Here is a 23,801-nt window from a genome sequence, read left to right as displayed (position 1 = left end):
TTTTCATCCATCCTTTAGAAACTGGACTGAAAATCTCTGGTTTGGGAACAAAAGGAAAGAAGAAGAAGAGAGTCTGAAGGAGAGTAAATTAAATTAATGCCTGAAAATCTGAGTGAACTAGAGAAGCAAAAGGAGAAGAAATTATTTCCACTTCTCTTCCAGTAAAACTGAACAAACCAAACAGGAAGAAACGTCAGAACCAGACGCTAAATTTACTTTTTTTAAATTTTTTATTTTTATAAAATATTAATCATCTTTTTAACATCTTGTATTACAAAGTAAATGTGCAAAAAAAAAAAGTCAAAACCAAAAAGCTGATCAGGAGCAGAGAGGCGGAGCTAAAGTTAAGTTAAAACATGATGCAGGCTTTTATTGTGAAGGTCCAGAGCTTCAGCTGTAGTGTTTCAATAATTCACAGACAGGGATGGACTGAAGGACGTGGTTCTGGTTCATTATGAAAGGAAGTGAATGGATCCATGATCACGACGGAACACCAGAACCCGACCCGATCAGAACCGGGCTCAGAAAGCCGTCCGGGTTAACGTCCAGTCAGTAGTTTAAAACATTCATCAGTCAGGCCGCTCCTTCCATGACTCAAACCGTGGGGTCCACAGAACCGGGCCGGCAGAACCGGGTCAGAACCGGTCCTAAATGGGGCTGAGCGTCTGGCGCTGGTACTGGCTCAGCTGCGGGGTGCCAAACGTCCACGATGAGGATCAGGCGGTAGCTGTCGGCCTCCTGCCACACCTCGTGCTCAAAGGAGTCGTCAAAGATCAGGACCCTCCCCTCCTCCCACTCCCTGCCAACAGGAAGTGGACGGTGATGTCACAGGAAGTGGTTGAAACTTTGGGCCGGTGGTCCCGCAGCAGGCTCACCTGGTCTGGTTGGTGCAGCGGATCCTGCAGCCCGGCGCCGGGATGACGAGGCCCAGGTGCATCCGCAGCCTGCAGTTGGTGGGTCCGGTGTGAGGCCAGACGTGAGTCCCAGGCTGCATCACCGAGAACTTTATCTAGGCCACGGCGACAGGAAGTCAGGAGGGACAAACCAGGGACAGGAAGTGAGGAAAAAGAAAACAGTTTAAACTCTGAGATTATTAGCAGCAAAGCTATAAGACACCAAACAGGATGATTGGTTGGAGTTCCCTCCATGGCGGGAGGTTCTGGTTCTGGTCGGGTACCTGCCCTCTCTTGCAGCCCGTCGCTTCAGGAAACCGCTCCATCAGGGCGCAGGTCTTCGGGACGCCCTGGCAGGCGTTTCCCGCGTTTCCCTGGAGACACGGATCAACACCAGTTAGCCGAGGTCCGACCAGCGGTTCTGGTCGGTCCTGGTTACCGGGTCAGCACCTTGCTGCCACAGCGTGTACTGGCCCCACTCTCCTTTCTCCCTCAGGTTCTCCTCCTCAGGAAGGAAGCGGCCGCGCGCGGTCCATCACCGCCAGCGCTTCGTCCCGGATCGTCTTCCAGTTCCGCTCCAGCATCTGGACACACCGTGGTCCCGATCAGAACCGGCCCTGAGCGGTGCAGGCCCGGTTCTGACCCAGTTCACGTGGGCCCTAAGCGGTCCAGGACGGTCGTCACGGCGACGTACCCGGACCAGGTCGGTGTATCCCGTCTCCTGCGGCGTCCACCAGGGCTGAGCCTTCAGTCCTCCACGTTGTAGAGCGAGCGCTGCCACACGGAGGCGAAGTGCCCTCGCTGGTGACCCCGCTCGTACCACTGGTACGCCTGCAGATGGACCGGGTCGCTCAGTCAGAACCAGCACAGACAGAACCAACAGAGGGCGGGACCAGGGGAACCAATCCTCACTCCTGATTGGACCAAACCAGCTCAACTGCTTTCAGGTCAACCAAATTAAACTTTTCATTCAATTCTGACCCAGTTCATGTGTTCATGTCCCTTTAACCCAAACCATGGATGAATGAATGAATCAGAAAGCGACACCTTGTGGCCTGCTCACAGAACTGCATACATCTGACCTTTAAAATCCAGAAAAAAAGCAATAAAATCCAAAAAACACAAAATATTAAAAACAATCCAGGTATAAAATAAAATTAAATTGATTAAATTAAATTTTATCAATTAAATAATATTTTAATAAAATCCAAATAGATTCCAGTGCAAACCAATAATCCCAATAAATTGTAAATTAAATTAAATAAATTCCAAATAGATTCTAAATAATATATTTTTCGGCATTCTAGATCATGTTTGTTACATAACTACAATTTTGTCTTGAAACTCCCTTCAATATCAATAAAAACTTTTTAAAACACATAAAACATTAATAAACATAAATAGTGACTTTTTTTCATTAGGAAGGAAAAGCTGAGAAAATAACTAATGAAAATGTTCAGTTATGGGGAAACAGCACCACCTGGTGGACAAACATGGACATTACAGCATTTAAAGAAACGCGTCAGCAGAAATGTTTTAAGTTTGAAGTTTTTGTTCTGATGAACAAATGTGACTCTTTTTTGACATTTTAAGCTAATTTAATAATTTAAATAAGTGAAAACATGAGCAACATTCATTCAGTGGAGGAGAAATTGTTGCTCAGTTCTGATCTGTTCATGAAGCAGTTTTAACTAATAACTGATGATTTCCTGATTATAACTGATATTGATCAGTCACTCACGCTGTCGTCTCCGACTCGCTGCAGAGCGTCTCCCAGGTGGAAGTAAAACCTGCCGTCGTCGGTTCCCGGCTCGCCGGACTCCAAGCCTTCCTGCAGAAACGGGGTGGGGAGGGGCGATGGTCATTCCTCATTAATAATCAATAACGCAGTGAGCCAAAGCTGCCTGACCCACCCTGAGGAACGGGATGCTCTCTGCGATCCTTTTTCCGCCTTCAGGATGAAGCCGTAGTGAACCTTGGCAAACCCGTTGCTAGGGGCAACAGCAAGGACCTGGGGGCGGGGCAAACGACACGCAGCCAATCAGCAGGGAGCTTAAAACCCGAAACAGGAGCGTCTGAGCGAGCGAACCGACGCACCTCTTCGTAAACCTTCTTGGCTCCCTTGTTGTCGCCTAGCAGCAGGTGGGCGACGCCCAGGTCGTTCCTCAGGTCGACGTCGGGGGAAAAACGTCGACGAGTTTCTGCAGCGTCGCCGCCAGCGACCCCCGCATCCGACCTGGGAGCAACGCAACATGAACTTTGACCCCAGGGTCCGGCCTCCACATGCAGATCAAAGAAGAGATTCTACTTCCTGTTCCTGTTTTTAACATTTACGTCAAAAATCATATGAAATCCCAAACTACCCAATTACATCCACCCAAATAAAAATAAAACTGAAAATATCCTAATAAAATTAAATGAAATCCAAATAGATTCCAATTCAAATCCATCAAACTCCAAATAAAAACGAAATCCAGATAGATTACAGAAAAGCAATAAAATCCAATGAAACTTCAAATAAAATTAATTAAAAATGCAAAAATATCCAAATAAAATTAAATGAAATCCAAATAAATTAGCAAAAGTCCCAAAGAAATTAAACTAGAATCCAGTGAATCCAAATAAAATCCAATTCAAATCCAACGAAATCTAAATTAATTCACAGGAGAAACGCTGAGTTTAGAGCATCGACATATTAAACCCGGGTCCCGGTCCTGACCCGGTCCGACCGGTCCTGACACTGTTGTTACCTAGGAACTGCTGCCTCTCAGCTCGTCTCTTCAGCGCTGCCCTCAGCAGGTCAGAGGTCACGTCAGGCAGCTCTGCGGCCTCTCCGTACGTGTTGATGGCGCTCTGCAGCAGATCGTTGCTGCGCAGCTTCTCCGCCAGATCGTCCTGCACCTGCCGGGTCGACACTGTGTTACGGACCAGAACCGGCCCGGCGCTGCGTACGGCCCGGCGCTGCGTACGGCCCGGCGCTGCGTACGGCCCTCCTGTACCCTACCTGGGCCTTCCCGTAGCGAGCGCGCGGGCTCAGAGGGTGCTGCTGGACCAGTGAATCAAACGCCTTCAGGGCCAGGTCCAGGTTCCCCTGAGGAAGAGGAGGAAGAGGAAGGTCACGGCGTGGATCAGCCGGAGGAAGAGGAAATGTCTCCCGGTCGGTTCCTCTACCTTCTTCCTCAGCCTCTCCCGCCGCATCGATCTCTGATTTGATGCTTTATCCATCTTGTTCAGCAGTTTGGGTTTCTTCTTCTTTGCTGGAGGACCAACAGAACGACGAAGGAGATTAAATAAAACCACAGAAGAAGATTTCATGATTTTATTTTTACCTTTTTCCTTCTGCTCCTCGGCCGCTTTCTCTGCTGCTCCTGACCCACAGAACCGAACCAGAGGTCAAAGGTCAAACAAACAAACTGGACTTCATTCTAACGGTAGAGCCGGTCCTTGTCGGCTGGGTGGCTCCGTGCAAAAGTCATAAACCAGCAGCGAGTTCTCACCATCAGCTTCCCGCCTGCTCTCTGTGGGTCGGGTCGACCCAGTCTGGGGTTCTGGTTCTGCTTTTGGAGGCTCCTCCGCTTCTGCAAATCAGAAACTTGTCAGTGACTGAACTGAAACAACGAACAGATTATTTTATCATTTTTTCCCACCTGCTTCCTGGGAGAGTTTGGAGCTGGTCCGGTACCGACCCGATTCCCCTGCAGAACAACAGCAGGACTCATTATTACAGCTTCATGCATGGAAATGTGAAGATAAAGAAACGAGCAAATTAAACAAATATTTAAAGTAAAACCGAAATTACAGTAAAAACTTTAATAGTCACTAAAATAATATTTAAAGTAAAACAGAATTTAAAAATTACGGAAGAATTTAAAACAAATTGATTTAAATATTCAAGCTAAAAATATGTAAAGTAAAAATATTAAACCTCTTTATTTCTATAAAAAAGTAAAACGTTATTTTATAATTATCAAAATAAAATTTTTGAATTTCTTCAATAATTTTAATATCAGTTACATAAAACTTGTTTGTAACTACAGATTCAGTTTCTCATCATTTATGAGACAGACGTGACCAGAACCACAACCGGGTCATTGGTCGGACCCACCTTCAGTCTCCTCTTGCTGGTTCTCCTCCACCAGAACTGGACCAGGAAACACAGAAGGTCAGAATCAGAACCACTGAATGATCAGCACCAGGTGGGGGAGGGGCTCACCTCCTGTGGTGTCGATGGAAACGGGCTCCTCCTCTGGAACAAACACAGACTGGTTAGAACCCGACAGGACCGGGTCTGGTTGTGGTTCTGGTTCTGGTACTGACCGTAGTGCTCTCGGGTTCTGCCGGGTCGTCTGCAGAACAAACAGCAGGTTCATAAGGATCCACAGACTCTGGACAGGAAACAGGAAGCTACAGACTCACCTGGAATAAAATGGCTGTCGTCCAGCGGCGGCAGAGGAACGGCGGCTGCAGAGGAAACAACAACGGTCAGACTGCGGATCGAACCCGGATCTCTGGCCCGCCCGGTTCTGGAAGAGGTCCGATACATGCAGCCGAGCCGGTAATGGAGCGGCTGATTCAGAGACAGACTGGATCACAGGCGGGAGGAGAAGATGAAAGGAGCGTGTCTTAAAGACGGCTAATATGAAGCTAAGCAGTGCTAACCAGTTAGCCAGCGAGGCTAAAGGTATAATAAAGCTGCTTTAACACAACGTGGAAACGTTTTGATCTGCAGCGCAGAGCAGATTTCATGCAGTGGTGGCCATGCTTCTGCTAATGCTCTATTAGCAGAGCTAAAGAGCTTATGCTCTATTAGCAGAGCTAATGCTCTATTAGCAGAGCTAAAGAGCTAATGCTCTATTAGCAGAGCTAAAGAGCTAATGCTCTATTAGCAGAGATAAAGAGCTAGTGCTCTTTAGCTCATATTTTGCTTACTACTGTAGCTTTTATTTTGAAGACAATAAGTGATCTTAACATCCTAAATTACCTTTACTAAACTGTTAGCCTCCTCACAACACATGGAGGGTCTGAACATTATTGAATTTAGAACTTTAGCATTAGCTTCAACTAAACTCTATGCATGTCTAATCTTTTAGCATTCGTTTCTGCTAATACAATGTAGCTTTAGGGCATTAGCATTAGCTTCAACTACCTACCACTTGTATTGAGCACTGTAGCGTTAGTTTTACTAAATGCCATGTGTGTATAGAGCTTTGCCATCATGCTAACTGTTAGCGGAGCCTAGCACTGCTGTGGTGCACTAAAAGCCCCAGTGTGATCTGGTAAATGTTAGCTGTAGAACCTGGTTCTGTTTAGCAGTCTTTCCACCGGTTCTGAGTTACAGCTGCAGCTGGACCGCCGCCAGACCCTAATTGAGTTAGTCATCCCTCACATGCAGCAGCCGCTCAGCGGAACCAACCTTGGATTTCAGACTCCAGGTCCTGAGATCCAGGGACTGCAGCAGACACAGCGTTACCGTCCTCATGCCAACAGGCAGCAGGTGAGCAGTGAGTCACAAACATGAGTTATTTCAGCTAAATAATCCTGATTCGGGTTTAATCCTCTGAACCTGCTGCTGCAGAGAAAGGACAGGTGTCCATGTCCCACCTGATGTCTCCTCGGCTCCAGGACCGTCCTCCTCCGGTTCTGGAGCTCCCTTGGTCGGCGTTTCCACCTCAGGTTTACTGGGCTCTTCTAACAACAAAAACACATCAGCAGCTTGTTTATTCAGCTGTCAGTCACTTAAATCCTCTTTGGTTCTGATTCTGATGGTCAGGTTGAACTCCATGTGATTGGCTGACCTATCCAGAGCAGAAGTGTACCTAATAAAGTGGCCACTAACATCTGGCTAAATGATCCCATCAGACCTCACCTGTTCTCTCTTCAGGTGATCTCCCCTTCAGCGCCGGCGCTGCTCCCAGCCCTGTTGGCAACCCAAACAGTTTAAATGGGACCGAATGACCCAGGAACCCGGTTCTATATCAGAACCGTCCAGGAACCCGGTTCCCCTCCTGAACCGTCCAGGAACCCGGTTCTACATCAGAACCGTCCAGGAACCCGGTTCCCCTCCAGAACCGTCCAGGAACCCGGTTCCCCCAGAACCCAACCCCAGAGCAGAACCTTAAAGGTAAAGATCATGTGCTGCAGCAGGCGGCCATCGGACCCAATGAAAACCCACTGAGGTTTGGGGTGTGAATACTTGTACAGGCTCCAGCGCCCCCTTCAGGTTGGTTATCAAACAATGGGAATCAATTAATTCTGAAATTTGACCTTTATTACAAGAAAAAAAAACTTTTTCTTTCTTGGTGTCATTTTTATAACTGTTAGAAACTGATGAGAATAACTCAAATAATACCTGACCTTTGACCCCAAATCTCTGTTGGAGAAATGGAGGAGGTTCAAACTATCTCTTCCCGCCGTCATATCCCCTACTGCAAACGTCTATCTAACCGTACTGCCAGGCAGAGGTATAAGAGGAGTGGCAAAAACAAAGGAGCTGGATCAGCAGATGTGATGGAGTATTCTCTGATGCCTGGATGTTAAGCGTTTAGCATGTCGGGGAGGTCTCCATTCAGAGGGAAATTCAGATCAGGTGCAAGACTGACTGCTACTGGAGACCCTTCCAGCAACATCTCCGTTTGGAAAAGTCTTGTAGAATCTAAGTAAATGAAAAAAGGAGCTTCAACTGAAGCCAAAACATTTTCACTGTTTTATTAAAATACAGGCATGAAATACATGAAAACAGCAGAAACCTGCAGAGTGTCTGACTGATGTGGTTTACAGGCCGACGTCACCAGGAGGAGGAACCCAGAGGATCATGAACGCCAAACATTTCACTACAAACTACAAGCTCAAAACATTCAAGAACAAAATCCATGAATAAAACAAATGAACTTAAACCAAAGCAGTCCTAACAAACAACCACACACATAAACATGAGGTCAGATCCTTATGTTAAATATATCAAGTTTAGAATAAACTAACTTAGTTTCAGTGCTTCTGCTTTTTAAGAGGCTTTTTATTGATTGTTTAAAACATAAAACTGACAACAGTTACCATGATTACAGGTTGAATGTTTGTGAACCAGCAGTAAGGGGGTGGAGCTTCTGATGCAGCAAAGTCTGTTTGTATAGCGCCCCCTGCTGGTCCCGTGTCAACGATCAGTTACACAACAGCAATATTCAAACGCTGCTGGGGTCTTCTCCACTCGGTCCTTCCAGCTGTCTGTTTCATACAGTGGTGGACAAACATCTGCTAAGAGAGGAGCTCATTTTTAGCTTCGCACTTTAGCTAATTAATTGGTTGTTTTGTAAACGTTCAGTTGAATAAAGTGTGACATCTCTATTGAAGTTCTTGTAATTGACTGTTGAGCAATGTTAGCATTAGCTTCTGCTCCATACCGCGTTAGTGTAGTGCCTTAGCGCTACAGTGCCGCTTTAGGGTTAGCACAGCTAACGTTTTAGTTCCTAACACTGGTTTTAGGCAACATTTTTTAGAAGTACAATGCTTAGTTGCAACTTTTTCAGAAGTTGGGGATGTTTCCTAAAGACTTTTTTTTTTTTTTGGCCATTAATGCATCAAATCCCTCTCTTCAATTGGCCCAAACTGGATCAGAACAGCAATCTGGGAAGGTCTGAAAAGCTTTTAGGAAAAAAATATAGAATTTAATACAATTTCATATTTGTTATGGTCACTTTTATGATCATCCCCATAGATCATCCAAAACACGCAACTATGAAGAAAAATAAAGTGGCTAGGAGTATCTACATGGAGCACCAGCTGATATAAACCAAACACCAGAGTGGGCTGATGGTAGAACGGTTGACTGGGTTTGAGTCCCGACCTGGGGACCTTCTGTATGTCTATGATACATACGATACGATCGGGAGCAAGACTGACTGCTACTGGGAGATCCTTCAGTGGCAGTCAGAGTACCTGGGGGTACTCTCCAGAGTACCTGCTACTGGAGATCCTTCCAGTAGCAGTCAGAGTACCTGGGGGTACTCTCCAGGTACCTAGAGAGTGAAATCTTGGAAAACTTTACTTATCTGTCAAAATAAAACTATCTGATTCAACTTGCTAAGAGTTGGATACAGAGGAGAACTGGTGTCATCCCCTGTACTAACCAGTGCAATACTGTACTAGTGAAGTGCTGATCCACAGCTGCTTTGCCGTGACGCACAAGAGACAAGCATTGTACCTCTTGTGGCACGTGAAAGTCAGTGGATTTCAGGTTCATCAGCTTATTCAACTGTGACAAGACGATTAATGCACAACCCTATAACTCAGAAGTACACAGCAACAGTATTTACACGGACTCAGCCACAGCGGTCAAAAACTTAGTCCATCTGGGTTCATAGCCTGCCTACCACCTGTCACCCCTCGGCTCGTACAGCCCATCTATAGAGACCAAACAGAATTTGGCTCCAATATCCCAACAGGTATATTGCATGTGTCCAAACAATTCCAACCCAGATAAACCTGGTTTTTAAACCGGGAGTTCAATCGTTTCCCTGGACTATAGAGTAGGATGACATTCATCAGTCAGTTTTTAGTCCCATCAGCAACCATCTTGTCCCTCTTGATGGCTGCTGGAGCTAAAGCTTGGGAAGCATTGTAGTTCGTCTCTGAAAGGTCTCGTCTCTTCATGTCATTCTTTGTGGCATTTTGTTGCTTCTCCTTGGCCAACCTGTCGGCCTCCATCTTGTCCTGGAGGGCCTTCTCTCTAGCCAGCCGCTGTCTCTCCATCAGTTCCTTCTGTCTGGACAGCCTTTGTTTCTCCAACTTGTCCCTCTCCTGCTTCTCCCTTTCCTTCCTCAATGCCAGGTCTTTCTCTGATCTCTCTTTCTCCTGAGCCCATTGAGCTCTTTCTCTAGCAATCCTCTCCCTCTCTTCCTTCTCTTTAGTCGCTCTGTCTATCTTTTCCTTTTCAGATTTTTCTTTGGCCGTTCTTTCTCTTTCTTTAGCAATCCTTTCCAGTCTTTCTTTTTCTAGTTGCTCCTTCTGTTTGGCGATTCTCTCTCTCTCCTTACCAAGTTGTTCCCTCTCTATTCTTCTTTCTCTCTGCTTTCTCCTTAGCAACCCTTTCACTTTGGAGTCTCTCCTTCTCCTTGATGAGGCGCTCCCTCTCACTTCTCTCTTTTTCTGCCCTCTGTCGTTCCACTCGTTCCCTCGCTAGTCTCTCCTTCTCCACTCGTTCCCTCGCTAGTCTCTCCTTCTCCGCCTTTTCCCTCGCTAGTCTCTCCTTCTCCGCCTTTTCCCTCGTTAGTCTCTCCTTCTCCGCCTTTTCCCTCGCTAGTCTCTCCTTCTCCAGTTTATCCCTCACTAGTCTCTCCTTCTCCAGTTTTTCCCTCGCTAGTCTCTCCTTCTCCACTCGTTCCCTCGCTAGTCTCTCCTTCTCCACTCGTTCCCTCGCTAGTCTCTCCTTCTCCACTCGTTCCCTCGCTAGTCTCTCCTTCTCCACTCGTTCCCTCGCTAGTCTCTCCTTCTCCGCCTTTTCCCTCGCTAGTCTCTCCTTCTCCACTCGTTCCCTCGCTAGTCTCTCCTTCTCCACTCGTTCCCTCGCTAGTCTCTCCTTCTCCACTCGTTCCCTCGCTAGTCTCTCCTTCTCCACTCGTTCCCTCGCTAGTCTCTCCTTCTCCACTCGTTCCCTCACTAGTCTCTCCTTCTCCACTCGTTCCCTCGCTAGTCTCTCCTTCTCCAGTTTTTCCTTTTCCTTCTTTTCCTTTTCCAGTCTCTCCTTCTCCAGTTTATCCCTCACTAGTCTCTCCTTCTCCAGTTTATCCCTCGCTAGTCTCTCCTTCTCCACTTGTTCCCTCGCTAGTCTCTCCTTCTCCACTTGTTCCCTCGCTAGTCTCTCCTTCTCCACTTGTTCCCTCGCTAGTCTCTCCTTCTCCACTTGTTCCCTCGCTAGTCTCTCCTTCTCCAGTTTTTTCCCTCGCTAGTCTCTCCTTCTCCACTTGTTCCCTCGCTAGTCTCTCCTTCTCCACTCGTTCCCTCGCTAGTCTCTCCTTCTCCGCCTTTTCCCTCGCTAGTCTCTCCATCTCCTGCTTTTCCTTTTCCTCCTTTTCCTTTTCCAGTCTCTCCTTCTCCAGTTTTTCCTTTTCCTCCTTTTCCTTTTCCAGTCTCTCCTTCTCCAGTTTTTCCTTTTCCTCCTTTTCCTTTTCCAGTCTCTCCTTCTCCACCCTTTGTTCTTCTATCCTTCTCTCTTCTTTCATTTGTTCCTGTGCTGCTTCCAGGTCCTTCATCTTCTGTGCCCAAGCCGCCTCCCTCTCCTGCTCCTCCTCAGCCAGGAGCGCCCGGATCTCGGCCAGTGCGATCCGAGCGATTCTCTTGGCCTCCATCTTCTCATGGATCAGCCTGAGCTCCTCCCTCAGAGCCGAGCGCAGCTTGACGCCTCGGATCAGAGGACCCGAAGTCTGAGCTGAAAGATTTCAGTGGAGCGGTTAGAAAGGATCATCTCCACAGACGGCAACGAGGATGTGCGAGACTCGTTAATATTTATGGTTTCAACTGAAAACTAACATGAACTTGAGTGACATCCTTTTGTTTGTTTTACTGACTGGAAACACAGACATGATACTAAAGGTGCCTATTGTCATCACAATATAACCATGCCTATATCACTAAGGACTGCTTCCTAAGGGTCAGGGGTTCAAACCTTAAAGTTAATAAGATATTCAGCCTGTTGGAGGAATCATCTCCAACTTGAGCTCATCTGCCTAGAAGACATCATCCCATAACCTTGTCCTTCCAAACAGTTGACTGGTTCTGTCATTAAGCTGCTACAGCATGCAACAATTAGGATCAATTAGTGATTAGGCCTGTCACGATAACAGATTTTGTTGGGCGATAAATTGTCTCAAAAATTATTGCGATAAACGATAATATTGTTTGAAGACCTTTTTACATCGATTTAATGGAAATTACATAATAATACATGTGATTTCCTGCCAAAGATAGAAACACTTTGCTTTCAAAAGACACTTAACACTGGGACTGATACACAAAATAAATAAAACCAAAAATAAAAGATTCTCAGTCTCCATTAACAATAAATGTACTTGAATAAACTAAACATGAAGCCAAAGTGGAAATAAATACTGCATTCAACCAAAAGAGTGCAGATTATGAAGTCTGTATAGTTTATTGCCCTTCAGTAATCATTAGATTTAAATAGAGAAGAATCAGACTGCCTGATGCAAAAATTCAAACTACAGGATTTTTTACCCCAAACGACAATCTTAGAATATTCTTCGTTTTAAGATTGTCACTAGTGTGTTACGGTAGATCGTCGTGTGTTACGGTAGATCGTTGTGTGTTATGGTAGATCGTTGTGTGTTACGGTAGATCGTCGTGTGTTACGGTAGATCGTTGTGTGTTACGGTAGATCGTTGTGTGTTAAGGTAGATCGTTGTGTGTTATGGTAGATCGTTGTGTGTTAAGGTAGATCGTTGTGTGTTACGGTAGATCGTTGTGTGTTACGGTAGATCGTCGTGTGTTACGGTAGATCGTCGTGTGTTACGGTAGATCGTTGTGTGTTAAGGTAGATCGTTGTGTGTTATGATAGATCGTTGTGTGTTAAGGTAGATCGTTGTGTGTTACGGTAGATCGTTGTGTGTTACGGTAGATCGTTGTGTGTTACGGTAGATCGTCGTGTGTTACGGTAGATCGTTGCTCTGATCTAAATCAAGGATTTTATCCAGACTGGGAGAGTGACACAGCCTGTTGAATGTGACCGAATGTAGCCGTTGATCTGAATGTAGCCAATCAGAAAGCGCGGATTCTCCTCCTGCTTTCTGAGGGGAAACACGGAGGGAATCCCGAACAGCTGACACGATGCAACCCGAAGTCCAGCAGACATCAGAAACAACATGAATATTTATTCAACAGTTTGTGCAAAAAATATAAATAACTCGGGGAGGAGTTGGAGTGAAATTTCTACCAGAAAACCTGGTAACTTTTCAGCTGTTCGTCATTAACGTGACATAAATATAATGATTTTCATTCAGTCAGACTGACAGTAGCTACATGCATTGCAGGTAGATTGTAGTAAGGAATTGATTAATTCCTGGTTTCAAAGTTAGTGAACTGGACTTATTATTTTGTGTCCATTGTTGGACACAACACGGTTCGATCGAACCGTTATAGCGAGGATTTCTGTCGGCTGATGTGTCTCTCAGGTTTTGATAATGAGTCGACAATCGGCCACAAGATGGTGCAGCGCGCTGGACATTACACTAAGGAAATAAGGAAGTAAGGGAGGGTCAGTGGAGTTGAGCCTTTTTTCATTCAGTGTCATCAACAGGAAGAGAAAAAGGCAGGAAGAAACGATATAGCCGATAATTGAAATGAGGTCGATAGTTTTATCTTATCGTGCGATTAATTGACTTATCGTTTATCGCGACAGGCCTATTAGTGGTGCTAATTATTTCATGAACATTTTAGTACCTTTGGTTTGGTTTGTTTCAGCCTCTCCTGAAGTCTCACCTGGTGCTGAGAGTAGAAACAACTCGTCAAACTGCTGAGGTCGTCCACATTTACTCTCATGCTGAACACAACCATCTCACAGGCGAGCATCAGGGAACCTCAACCAAAGCCGAGTGAAAGGCTTTCTGGGAGCTAACCATCTTATCTCCAAAGATTAACAACAAATCAAAATGTTAACCGTTTTGCTTTCAGCACGAACAGCTCATGATTAAACACGAGCAGCAAAACAACAAAACCATGCGATTTAATGCAAGGCAGGAAGTCCATGCAGATCAAGAAGCATCATGAACATTTATTGACAGTGATCCATCAAGAAATCAGCTGACGATCAGAATCAGCCAAACTGGTGACCAATCAGCCTTTCTCTTGTAACCAGTAAACTCACCAGGACCAAAACCAGTGAGCAGATTTTGGTGCAGCCATTCTTAAAACTGAACTGAATCATGTCTTTGTGGCTCAGGAGAAACAAACAATCAACTGTTCAATACAGCAATCCCTTTTCTACAAACGCCTAATAAAACACTGGTTAGTTTAAACAGGTAAAAATAAAGCATTAAAGTTTGTTGTTTAGTTAAAACTGTTACTAAATGTTAAATTGTTGAAGAGGTTGAAGGTGTTTCCAGCTGAATCCAACAGACATGCTGTCAGGTTCAACATGGAGATACCACTGTTTACCTCTGTGCCTCCCTCTCTTCTTCTTCTCCTCCTCTACGGAGTTCAGAACAGAAACACGCATCAGGTGAGCGCGGCGCTCCAGACAGACCCAAACCCAGCCAACCGTACCTGTTCTGATCCGCTCAGAGCTTCCTCTGAACGTCCTCTGATCTGAGGGGAGAGCTGCAGCTTTAGCTCAGGAAACAGGAAGAACAGCTGATGAAGTTCAGGGAGGTTAAAGGTCACAGGAGGGATATCAACATGGATGCAGCTGGTTTCAGGTTTAATAAACGAGGTTAACCTTTGGTTATAAAACAAAGTGTAAACACACCAACCATGCAGTTTCATAGAAATTGCATGGTTTCTATGAACCATTCAGACTAAAAAAAACTGAGATTTTACCGACAATCAGGAAGAGACGTTAACGCCCGAAACTAAACTGATTAGACACAATCATGTTCAAGCAGCCAGCCAATCAGAACGCAGCAACGAGTGCATTCATTTAAACACAAAAACATGATTTGATCTCAAAGAGCAGAAGATTTTAATGTCAATACTGCTGACTCATAATTATTCTTGACTTGTAACTTATAATATGACAAAAAATCAAAATGAACCAAGAATAAAGTCGTAATGATGTAATTTTATTTTTACATGACTTTGGTCACGTTTGATCTTAATTATCCAAGTCTTTATCTCATTAAAACCAATTTTTCTCATAATTTTAAAACTTTTTTATGGTAATATTGCCTCTTTATTTTTCTAATATTAACACTTTATTCTAAAATTATTAAAATTCTAATATTATTATGATAATTCTTAGCCTGGTCCTAATAATGTTGTACCGAAACAACAAATTGCATACATTTTTATTTATCTAATAATAGCTCAATAAATAAAATAAAATCTGACATAAAATCATGAGATTATGTGGTTATATAATGTTGCAAAACTTTTAATTTGAGCTAAAATATTAATTATTTTTCTTTCTGATCAGCTTGTCTGAACACAAAAACTGGTTATAATATTAAAAGTGACCAAATAAAACGGTGTTCATCTCTTCCTCTTCAGTTCTCCTTGTTTGTTGTACTTGTCTCCAGAACCCAGTCTGCCCAGTCCGGTCCTGCAGTGGGAACCGCAGCTCCGGCTCAGACCCGTTGGATCTGGTTCTATGCCGTCAGACTGCCTGCTTCTGTTCTACTGGTTCTGCAGGTCCAGAATGACCTGCCTTTTGGACCTCCACATCATCAGCAGCGGCCTCTGCCCCTTCCTCCTCCTCCTCCTCTTCCTCACCTCGCTGTGCGGGGGAGAAACTACATCAAAGGAAGGTGAAGAAGCCATAGATCCAATCAGAGCCCTCCTCTGCTAAAATGTTCAGAACCTCTTCGAGCGACTCGCCGTTGGCGCTACGGCCGCCATCTTTGGTCAGGCCTGACGAGAGAGAGGGAAAGAAAAGGAGGAGAACGGGATGGAGGGGAAGATGGAGGACTGAAAATAAGGAGGAGTTTAAGAAAAGAAAACGGCAGGTTGGAGAAAAGGACGACTGGAACGAAACCAGGATGAAAAAATAAAGAAATGATGAATGAGGGAGAAAGATTGAAAGTTAAAGATGATCCAGAAACATCAGAAAAACACTTTCTCTCAGTCTCGTCTCGTCAGCTGAGCCGGTGAAACAGCGCCCTCTGCTGGTCACAGACACGCTTCATCTTCCTCTCCGTTTCCAGCCTGATTCACTGACCAGATGCAGCTTCTGGGTACAGAACAGCTGCAGAGATTCAATCTAAGAGCAACTAAACACCTCCGGACAGTAAAACAGTCGGTTCAGCCAGACCGGACCGGACCAGACTGGACCGGACCAGACTGGACCGGACCAGACCGGACCGGACCAGACCGGACCGGACCAGACCGGACACACAGAGGAGGAAAAACACGTCACACAATCAGAAACTACACAAAGACGCTTCATTTCTGCTCTTAATGCTCTAAAGTTAGGGAGAACACGTCACACCGATGTTAACCTAACCTTTGACCTCTGACCCTGCATACGGTCATGATCAACAGAAACACAAACTGTTCATGTCGGCCCAGTTTCACTGATCAGACTGACGTTCATTTTGTGCATCCATGTCAAAGGTCAACTTGATTCAAATCTCTGGGAGTTCCACAAGGATCAAGCTTGGTCCTGTTGCAATGAGCAATAAATCAATCACATCATAGTTTGAAACGAGATCAATAATTTCCTTTGCATCATTTATCATTTTTCTCCTTCAAAAACTGGATGATAAAAATCTTCAACCTGCTGTTTGAGACAAACAGCAGGTTTCATTTGTTTTCTGTTCTTTTACTTATTTTGGATGTTTAAAAGTTTTCCAGCTCCAAGGTTAAATTAAATTAGTCCTTTATTGATCTTTGAGAATCTGTTCTTGCATTATTATTATTATTATGGCTTATTACCATCATATTCTCTGAAAATGGCTTGAAAACACATTCTCCTTCATGGCAGATGATGCTATTTGCCGAAATATTAGTGATCAATTGAATCTTTTTCACTGCGCTGCTCATTGATTTTTATCAATCATTGCTGAATCTCCAGTCAGCATCCAACTTTCACTGCAATAAAACTCAAACGACAGAAACACTGGAGGACGTTCATGCGTCTGAACAGCCGGTGCTGTTAGTCTATGAAGGATGAGCTCAGGGTTAAAGGTCACCAGGTGATTAAAGTTTTAAGCCCAGGCCTTCATGTAAACCACATCAGTCGTTTAGCAAGGAGGAAATGGACTTGCCGAGCAGAACTTTGGCGTCCTCCACATCGAAGTCTCCGTCTCCATCCGTGTCATAGGCGGCTAGTTTCCCTGAGGAAGAGGAGTTTCCACAGTCAGGATGAAGGCTTTCACATTAAATCGGTTCAACAGTTTAACTTCCTGACTGTCAGAAGATCCCAGCTTGTTCATTTAGCATGTACGCTAACCGCTCATTCTGAGATCAATGAAGGATTAAAGCAGATTATTTACCACTCTGTAAGCCTCAGGTGGCTATGCTAACTAGCCTTAGCATTCCTGGCAGACTCTGCTATCAGAAAGCAGCTGCAGCATAGCAGAGAGAAGGGGGAGGCTGGCAGAAGCACATATACAAGCATGATAGGCAGCACTAACACCCGCCTCCTGGTTCTGATTGGTTGTTTTATTAATAACAGGTAGAAAATAGTTACAGAGTTTACAGCTAAACTTGCTTGTGGAGTTCTGAGTATATTTACAGAAAAAAAGTTTTTTTTTTGAGTCCATATTTATATAAATGTTTTCATTTCTGTACAGTTTTGGCTTCATTGCTGCTCCGACTGTCGTTCTTTCATCATGTCGACTTTTTTTGAGTCTCTTTGCTTCAGTTTAGACACTGAATGATTAACTGATTACTAAACCAGCTGATTATTTCAATAATTAATTCCTTATTTTAGCTCTAGTTGAATATAAATTCTCTTTTTCATATATTTCAAGTATAAACAGTAGAAAACCATGAATCATTTTCCATCGGCTGCTCTGAAAAAAACAACATAAAATCAGTTAATATCTGTGAGACGATGCAGAAGTTCTTCACGTCGCACCGGAAACAAACTGCGAGTGTCTTGTTGGGTTGAAACTTGTATTTTATTTTGTTTTATTTTTTTATAATTTAAAAATCATTAAAAAAAACTTAAATCATAAAATAAAAACTTTTATGAAAACTAACAGATCTGAGGATGAAACTGACAATTAGTTTGAGTTTGAGGTTGTGAAACTGCAGCTTTCTAAACAATTTGAGACGTTTCTCCATGCGAGGCGTGAAGTTTGACTGGCTGGTGATGAAAGAGGAAAAACGTTTCAGAGTCATGAGATCAAAGGAGATGAAAGAGCAACACGATGCAGAGGAAGGATGTGGTGAGGATGACTGCGGTCGTCTGTCAGCCTGAACCTTCAGAGAGACAGAAGCAACCACAGAGTCAGAACCAGGTTAAACCGGGCCGAACCGGGTCAAACCGGGCCGACCAGAACCTGCAGGCTGCAGAGGGGAAGTTGAGGCTTCATTGAAGCAGACAGGCTGGAGCAGTTTGTCTGCACAGCCGCTCAGTTCCCCTTATTTCCACTAAACCGCAGTGAGATGTTTCGGACTGATGGCGGTTCCCTCTTTGTCAGCGCTAAGCTAACTCACTAACTGAACCCTGCAGTAATCAGGCTGAGGGAAAACGGGGTGAAACGCTTTCATACCTTGCAGAACTTCAGAAAAGTTCATACGAAACTCCTGCGCCCTCGCTGCATGCAGAGGAAGAGGGATGAAGGCAGAGGAGCAGAGCGGTTAGAGACGTCACAGAGCAGCTGCTCGGCCCTGTGCGGCGGCCATCTTACCCAACACTTTGTCGTAGTCCACGATGTCGAAGTAGAAGACGGCCACGGAGCTCCAGACACCCAGAAGAGCCACGACCACCAGCCAGGTGAACATGGAGAACCTCGGACCGCCATCCGCCGCTCCGGGTCCGGCTTCGGCCCGCTTCCCATTCTTATGCTCCACAGGAGCCGGCCGGCCATCTGCACACATCACCAGCAAACAAAATCACAGATTTACTGATTTATCTTCTATAAACGCCTGAGTGGACTTAGCCCCGCCTTCGAGGCACAGCTCCTCCCCCTCTCAGCTCCTTCAGACTAGCCAGCTGCAATTAGCAAACCACTGGTGGAGCTCCTGAGCTCTGCGTAGTAGATTTTTTATTTAGTTTTTTATATACTTATCAAAACTATCACCATATTGTGACAGACAGACATGAGACAGATCATCTGTGAGAGCAAATCTCCCAATGCTAACTCGAAACAACCAATCAGAGGCAGGAGGCGGGTCTTAGCACTGTCAATCAACTTTCCCCTGGGTCTCTTTTACACTGTAGCTAGCATAGCATGTTGTGAATGCTCAGACTAGTTAGCATAGCCTCTGATGACAGCAGAAAAACTGTTTTAATGTAAGATTAAGTTGTTTCCCCACAATTAGCACATTTGGCAGCAGGTACATGGGGGTAATTGACAGCGCTAAGCCCCTTCTCCTGGCTCTGATTGTCTGTTTTTGGTCATTTCTTCAGACATAGCAGATTGTCTTGGGCCTCATAACAAACTGTCACAACATGGCAACCCTTCAACAAACATTTAGAAAAGTATTTTTTAAAGTGTAACTGCAGCTTTAATTGTCAGCCTGGCCGCATCGGTCAGGCGGTGAACCGAGGCGTTGTCAGTAAACAGCGTTTCTGTCATGGAGACGACTGAAACATATTCAGGGTCATGAGGAGATCTGATGCAGGTCGTTCTGACCCAAACGGGTCGCTGCGATTCATCAGCAAAATGTGAACAATCATTTCCTCACATTAAAGACGTTCTGGTGCGAAAGACAAGACGGACATTTTAGGATCTAAAATGTTAGTTTTATCCTTTATAAAACACAGACATCTTGGTTTTATTTCTATTGTGGAAAGCAGAACCAGAACCATCGGTGAGTTCCTCCAAATAAAACGGGTTTGCTTCCTTTACAATGATGTTCACAAGTTAAGCGACCCACATCCTGACCTTATTGATCAGCATTAACCAAAAATACAGAACAGTTTCAAAAGAATGAGGAAGTAGACGGCTTTTTACCAGAAAAGGCAAACATGTCAAAACCTTTGAATGTTTTCAGATCTGCTGTCACACAATCAATCATCTGCAGCAGATCAATCGCTTTTCCTGATCAATAATAATTTCCTTCAGAGGTCTGTAATCTGATGAAGTTTAAAATTATTTTTTATCAGAGGAACACTTTGTAACGAAGGCACTGAAAAAAGTTTCTAATCTCATCTTCAGAGTTTATAACTCAGTTTGTAGCTTTTATAAACTCAGTTTTTTAACTGGTAGTTTTTATAAACACTGAGTTTTTTAACTCGGTTCTGACTGCTGCTCTGACCCGGTTCTAAAGCAACCTGCTTGGTTCCTGCTGTGGCTCAGCTTCAGGAGCTTCAGAATAAAACCTCAGGCTAAACTGGAGTTTAAAAATCATTCCTGACGTTCTGATTGGTTGCTGGTGTCCATGTGACCCCCCCCCTGTACCAATGGAGACGGTTCTTTGTTCTGGACCAGAACCAGTAGTTTTGGTGGAACTGGAGTCAAATCAGATCTGGAAACAAGAATATAGAAGCAGCATTTCCACCCAACTGGACCAACTGGTTCCAGTTTGGCTGTTATTTCCTGGTTCCTGTTTGGACTGGCTGAAATACTAACTGGAGGCGGGCTCATGGAGCCCAACAGCCAATCAGAATGCTTAAAACTCCTGATTCAGGTTCTCTTAAACCTGCTGATAAGAACCAGTTGGACTGGTACCAGTGGTCGTTTATCACTGGTTCTATCAGGTCCACTGACCAGAACCGGTCCTCTACTGGATCAGAACCCAAACTGCTGCCAGAAGGACCTGGGTCGGGTTGACAGTCCGATTGGACCAGGAATAGAGAGAGCAGCTGTTCAGGACCGAAATATCTGCAGCTGATACCAGCAGCTGTCCATTTGGACTCCTATGGGTCAGACTCAGCACCGGTTCTGACAGGAACCCAGTTGAAGTAAAAGCAGATCAGAACCAGAACCAGAACCATAGCATGCTAAGGCTCACCGGTTCCTGGACCGACGGCTCCTCCACTGGACCGACCTGCTCCTCGTTAACGCCTCCTAAACGAGCCCCACCAGTTAGACCCAAACCCAACAGAACCAGAACCAGCTTCAGCTGCCGGGCCTACCCGTCTCCTGAAACGCCTCCTGCTCTTCCTCCACCTCCTCTTCCTCAGCGTGGATCTCCTCCACAGGAGGCTGGGAGGAGGCGCAGCGCTGCATAGCCCACCAAGCAAAACAGGTCCAGAACAGAACCAGAACCACACAGATATTACTCCAGAACCTTAAAGATCCTCCAGCTACCTGGAGCTCAGAGAGCTGGCGATGAAGAGGGAAAAGCTCCTCCTCTTCCTCCAACAACAGCTCTGAGTTCACAAAGCATCAGAACCCGAGCCGGAACCCGGTCCGGAACCTGACCCGGTTTATTATTAGAGCTGACAAAACCCAGAGAGGCTCCAGGAGAGCCTGGGATGCCGCAGAGCGACCTTGACTCGATTCTCCTCCTCTGTCCGTCGCTTAGCATCAGAAAACAATAAAAAGAAATAAAATGAAAAACAGACAAAGACAATAAATGTAATTATTAAAATATAGGAAATAAAGCAATAAAGTCAAAATATAAATAAAACTTTAAACAATTTTTTAAAAATAAATAAAGACAGACACAAACAAAAGATATTAAATAAAAAATAAATAAAGAGACAAAATTAAAAACTAAAAGAATCAAGAAGAATTCAGTTCTGCTGAAGAACCAGAACATTCTCCTGGTTCTGGACTCGACCCAACAGGTCAAAGGTAAAAAGCCTGCTATTTATGAATATACAGGAAAAGATCCTGAGATGGTTCACAAATATACATACACCAGCCGGTACCAGTCGGTACCAGCCGGTACCAGACGGTACCAGACGGTACCAGACATATGTTTGTAAACAACAGAGCTGAGATGAACTTCAACCCTCACAGCCTCAGTAAAAATCACTGAAGCTAAAGATAGAAATCAACCAGCTACACCTACAGCTTCCTGCGTGACCTCTGACCTCCAGCGCTGGGCCTGGTCACAGTTCTGGAGGTGAGATCTGTGAGGTGACAGGAAGTTCCCTCATGAAGATGAGCTGCAGCTCAAACACATCCTGCTTGTTTTCAGCTTTTAGCATCGATAGCAGGAGGCAAGAAAACAACTGATGGAGGTCAACCTGAGGAGGTCAACCTGAGGAGGTCAGCCTGAGGAGGTCAGCCTGAGGAGGTCAACCTGAGGAGGTCAGCCTGAGGAGGTCAGCCTGAGGAGGTCAGCCTGAGGAGGTCAACCTGAGGAGGTCAACCTGAGGAGGTCAACTTGAGGAGGTCAACCTGAGGTCAACTTGAGGAGGTCAGCCTGAGGAGGTCAGCCTGAGGAGGTCAGCCTGAGGAGGTCAGCCTGAGGAGGTCAGCCTGAGGAGGTCAACCTGAGGAGGTCAGCCTGAGGAGGTCAGCCTGAGGAGGTCAACTTGAGGAGGTCAACCTGAGGAGGTCAGCCTGAGGAGGTCAACTTGAGGAGGTCAACCTGAGGAGGTCAGCCTGAGGAGGTCAGCCTGAGGAGGTCAACCTGAGGAGGTCAGCCTGAGGAGGTCAACTTGAGGAGGTCAACCTGAGGAGGTCAGCCTGAGGAGGTCAACTTGAGGAGGTCAACCTGAGGAGGTCAGCCTGAGGAGGTCAGCCTGAGGAGGTCAACCTGAGGAGGTCAACCTGAGGAGGTCAGCCTGAGGAGGTCAACTTGAGGAGGTCAACCTGAGGAGGTCAGCCTGAGGAGGTCAGCCTGAGGAGGTCAACCTGAGGAGGTCAGCCTGAGGAGGTCAACTTGAGGAGGTCAACCTGAGGAGGTCAGCCTGAGGAGGTCAACTTGAGGAGGTCAACCTGAGGAGGTCAGCCTGAGGAGGTCAGCCTGAGGAGGTCAACCTGAGGAGGTCAACCTGAGGAGGTCAGCCTGAGGAGGTCAACTTGAGGAGGTCAACTTGAGGAGGTCAACCAGGAACAACTACCACCCCACAACACCAATTCAAGTCAGAAATACTTTATTTATCTGTCATATAGCCCAAGTATCGTCAGTCAGTTTTTGTGCTAGCAGATCCAGGGAGCAGCGGTGATGCTCCATCAGCTCTGCTTCTCCACCTCCTCTGCTTTTGCCGCTCCTCCTTAAATCTCTGTCAGTCTGCATGGTGAATATTCCCCGAGTATTGAATTATTTAATGTTTAAAGTGAGCGTGTCGGTGTTTCTGGAAGCACTTCAGACCCAGTGAAGCTTTTCAGAGAATCACAGGAAACGGAGTCCTAACAAACATGACTGAGGGTCAACAACCTCTCCGGACACGTTAGCAGAAACGCATCTGCGTTTCCCTCCATTATTAACACACCCCGCATCATTATTATTACCAACACAAAACATCCTTTAGAAACACACAACATCCAGCAGAGACTGCGAACATCCAGCTTAGCCTCTGTTAGCAGCATAAACACAGGTAGCGGCGCTAGCTTAGCGCCTAAACTGACTCCATTCGAAATTCTGCTCGTTTTAGAAACTCTCCTTCATGGTTGAAATAGCAAACAAAAAATGGAAATTATGACTGAAACACTATAGCATAAAACACCCAGAAGAATTCGGCGTTACCAGCATCAACACATTTGGATATTTCTATTTATTTTCTTAAGTTCTTAAGCTGTTCTGATCGCTAATTAGGAGGTGGTTTTAGCCCCAAAAACAATAATCTAAACATCTGAAAGGCAGAACTGAAAGCCGAAATGACGTGATTCATAAGTGTATGGATACGATCAGGTTAGTATGGTTGGGTTTTTTCTGTAATCACTTCAAAAGAAAAAAACTTAAAATCTCAAAGTCTTCTAATAGAGTTTCGCTTGAAGGCGCGTCTCGAGCGCATAGTAAAAAAACATAACCAACCTCTTTTATTGTGAGTTTTTGAATTCTTCTTCTGCGCCATTTCTTCCTGAGTTCCCCGCTGTTTGCCTCCAGCTGAGCAGCAACAACATCCACCTGCAAGCCGCCGGAAAGCCCTCTGGACCGGACTGGAGCTGCGGCTCTTCTGCCTCTCGGTGATGAAACGATCAGTTCCCCCAAAATCTCCTCTTCACTTGGATACCA

General features: G+C 45.3%; 1 pseudogene; it reads right to left on the bottom strand.

The window, feature by feature from the left end:
- Positions 1–266: 266 nt before the first annotated feature.
- On the bottom strand, positions 267–23,801 carry LOC129355218 (aspartyl/asparaginyl beta-hydroxylase-like; annotated as a pseudogene).

Source organism: Poeciliopsis prolifica, unplaced genomic scaffold (assembly GCF_027474105.1).
Source record: "Poeciliopsis prolifica strain line A6 unplaced genomic scaffold, Auburn_PproV2 SCAFFOLD127, whole genome shotgun sequence".
Classification (NCBI taxonomy): domain Eukaryota; kingdom Metazoa; phylum Chordata; class Actinopteri; order Cyprinodontiformes; family Poeciliidae; genus Poeciliopsis; species Poeciliopsis prolifica.
The sequence above is the reverse complement of the archived record's forward strand: the minus strand, read 5'-3'. Positions and strand labels throughout refer to the sequence as shown.